This window comes from Myotis davidii, unplaced genomic scaffold (genome assembly GCF_000327345.1).
Source record: "Myotis davidii unplaced genomic scaffold, ASM32734v1 scaffold330, whole genome shotgun sequence".
NCBI lineage: Eukaryota > Metazoa > Chordata > Mammalia > Chiroptera > Vespertilionidae > Myotis > Myotis davidii.
This window is the reverse complement of record NW_006283770.1, coordinates 8,467,262-8,470,556: the sequence shown is the minus strand read 5'-3', so window position 1 is coordinate 8,470,556 and position 3,295 is coordinate 8,467,262. Positions and strand designations below refer to the sequence as shown.

General features: G+C 40.5%; 1 long non-coding RNA gene across 1 annotated transcript in view; it reads left to right on the top strand.

Moving 5' to 3' along the window:
* The first annotated feature begins 902 nt into the window (after positions 1 to 902).
* The window catches only part of LOC107183709, a 7,813-nt gene continuing 5,420 nt past the window's right edge, over positions 903 to 3,295 (top strand). The window contains exon 1 of the long non-coding RNA XR_001514514.1: positions 903 to 1,098. This is a non-coding gene — a long non-coding RNA (uncharacterized LOC107183709). The remainder of the gene's footprint in view (positions 1,099 to 3,295) is intronic.

Genomic DNA, 3,295 nt, shown 5'->3' with positions numbered 1-3,295 from the left:
CTAGAATCTTGAAGGCATTTCTGCTACCACATTGCTACTCAAAGTGTGGTCCAGGGACCACTGTCAACCTGCAAACTGTTTGTCATCCATCTGTGAGAGGAGATAAGTACAGAAATTGAAAGTAAGCATTTCTAAACTTTTATACTAATTTGATTGTGTCATTTTTATGTCTGTTGAAGCTGATAATAAAATTTGGGCCTGTATGCATCTTTTTAAATTTTTGTTTTTCCTAGTAATTCTTTTGTACTCTGTTTTATAAAAGGAACAGTCAGTGATAGACTGGAAACAAAGTAAAGTCCTTCACTACATCCTTTGAGAAGCACTGTTCTAGAATAGTGTTCTAGAACAGTCCTTTGTCAGTAGTCTTGGTATTTTGTAAGAACTTTGTTTCTCTGAAGAATATTGGGTTTTCTCTGTATCCCTAGGGTTCCGAATTTCACTGTGAGAAGGCTTAGTGAGGGCATCATTGTGCTGGGCCCACAGTGGGTCCTTCAACCTGGAGACTCCATTCATTCATATAAGTTTCTTCCTTCTATTTTTTTTCTCTTCTATTTTTTCTGGAATTCTTGTTAGTTGGATATAGAGCCTCCTGCTTCAAATGTTGAAACTTTTATTTTGTCCCCATATTTTCAGTCTCTTTTTGCTTTACTTTTTATAAGATTCTTTAACTTCATCTTCCAACTATTTCATCTGCTTAAGCAGGTTATCACTTATCATTTTTATATACTATTATATTTTTAATTTTAAAAGCTCTTATTATTTGATTACCTCTCATATAACATTCTCTTTCTTTTTTTTGATAGGCAAGTGTCAGTTGTTTGTTTGTTTAGGAAACGGGTAAGTTTGCTTCCTGCAGTATATTGTTATCAGAGTTTGTTCACTGATGCTAGCAGAGCCAAACACTAACCACCAAGAATTGCAGAGGAGAAATATTGGCTACTTTATTATAAATGGCACCACCCAGGAGAATGGGAAGCTGATGCTCAAAAGCCTGAACTCCCCAATGGCATGTAGGTTACAGAATATTTAGGTCAAAGTCACAAACGCCATGGGTTATGGTTTTTTTTGTATGCTGGGAGCTGATACGCCGGAGGTGAGGTAAGGGCAATAAATCATTTCTTTAGGTCTTGAGGACAGTTCTGAGGTCTGTTCTGGCGTCCCTCTGTCTGGTTTCATGCGAAAGTAACCAGGGGGTTGTTCCACCTTAGGGCTCAGGAGCTGAAACATAATTTAGGTCAAGATGTAATCTTCCGCCTGCAGAGGTCCAGGCCTTGTGATCATTAGTCAGATGCAGGGTTCTGTCTTTTGCTGCCTCAGGTGTTGCTGATTATCAAGGGAAAGACTAGGTCTCTGAAGGGGTAGGAAAAGGGGGGAGAGAGAGATGATTTCTAGAGCTAGGATTTGAAGCTAAATTTAATCAAGGCCATAAGGAACCTCTCTTTCAATGTTTTTTTTTTTTTTTTTCCTATGGATTGAGTTTAGCTTCTCTTTACATTAATGACTCTTGTCAAAGATCTTGGTTGTCCATTCCTATCTAACAATAAGGAAAAATTAAAGGGCTGGTCAATGGCTCTTGAGTATGAGTATGGATATGGGGCTTGTCAATTGGAAGACCACTCTTGGGTGACCGGGTGGGAGGCTAGCACTGGGAGAAACCCAAATATCAGTATGTAACAGTCTTTTCTTTGAGACTGTTCAGATTCTCCAGAGAAGAATTTCCTGATCTCCTTCTTGGGGAAGGGTGGGCGTGGGCTAGGGTGATGGACATATCCAGCTGCTGGGGGTCTGCATCTCTGGCGAAAGAAGGCCAGGGGCTCCAAGTTCAGATACAGACGGTCTGCAGCTCCGCACTGCCCCTGCCCTTTATGGCAGTTTTGATCAAGTCTTGAGCTTCTCCAAGGTTCCAGAGGGCACACTGGCACTCTTTTTTGCCTTACTTTCCTCTGTAAATATTTGTGCCTCTTTTGTCTGCTAAATCATCCATTACTCTTCCATTAATTTTTCCTCTTCCAGAATTTATTGAAATCTCTCATCCACTCATGCCCCCTTTCCTGTTCCCTTTGTCTGTGATCAATAAACAATTTAAACTGGAAGACTACATCCTGTACTTTTAGAGGTAACTGTGCAAGATTGAATATTTGTTCATATTCAATTTCTTTTCATTAGTTTCAACCCACTTTGGACTCTATGTTGTGATGCATAGGTTAGTAGTCATGTCTTCATACAACTTATTGAAAATAATGTTGAAACAAGATAGGATCAAGCAGATAGCCCAGTGGCATATTTCTAAAGACCTCCGCTGATGTAAACAGACACTGTGTCTGTCTTGTTCGTATGCGGAATCTATCCCTGGCATGAGAACTTGGTTGTTTTACGGTAAACATTTGCTGAATGTAACCTTCATATCAAAGAAAGACATGAGGATGATCCTGTGACATTTATTCCCAGCAGCCCATGCTGGTCATGCTGCTTACCACTTCCCTCTTGCTCATGAAATATTATGATTTAATTACCCCTTATAGGACTTTTCCAGGGACTGATATTCAATTCATGGGTTGTGTCTTCTGAAAGATGCCTGGTTGCCTTTCCTAGCTCCTCTCCTGGTCTCACAGATCCTAGTTCATTACAATGCTGGTACTGGAGGTGCTTCCTACCTCAGGTTTTTTGGGTGGCCCATACATCTCATTGGTTTTATTTTATTTTTAAAAATTTATCTTTATTTGTTGAAAGTTCCCCTTTACAGATGTCCCCCTTTTGTCCCCATTGGCCTCTTCTAGCCTGCCCCCTCCCTCTGCTCCAAGCCTTTATCTATATATATTCATTCTTTGGTTAAACTCTTCCCACCCACCCACTCCCCTTCAGTCTGGGACTTGTCAGTCTCTTCCATGTTTCAATGTCTCTGGATCTACTTTGTTCATCAGTTTATTTTGTTTATTAGATTCCACATATAAGTGAGTTCATGTGATACTTGTCTTTCTCTGACTGGTTTATTTCCCAGGTCCCTCCATGCTGTCTCCCAGGGCAAGAGAGCCTTCTTTTTTACTGCTGTATAGTATTCCATGGTGTAAATGTACTACAGCTTTTTTTAAAAAATTGTTTTATTGCTTAAAGTATTACAAAGAGTATTACATATGTCTCCTTTTTTCCCCGCCCTTGACAATCCCCTGGCCTCCCCTACCCCCCAGTGTCTTATGTCCATTGGTTGTGCTTATATGCATGCATACAAGTCCTTCGGTTGATCTCTTACCCCCTTCCCACCCCCAACCATCCCCAGCCTTCCGGCTGTAGTTTGACG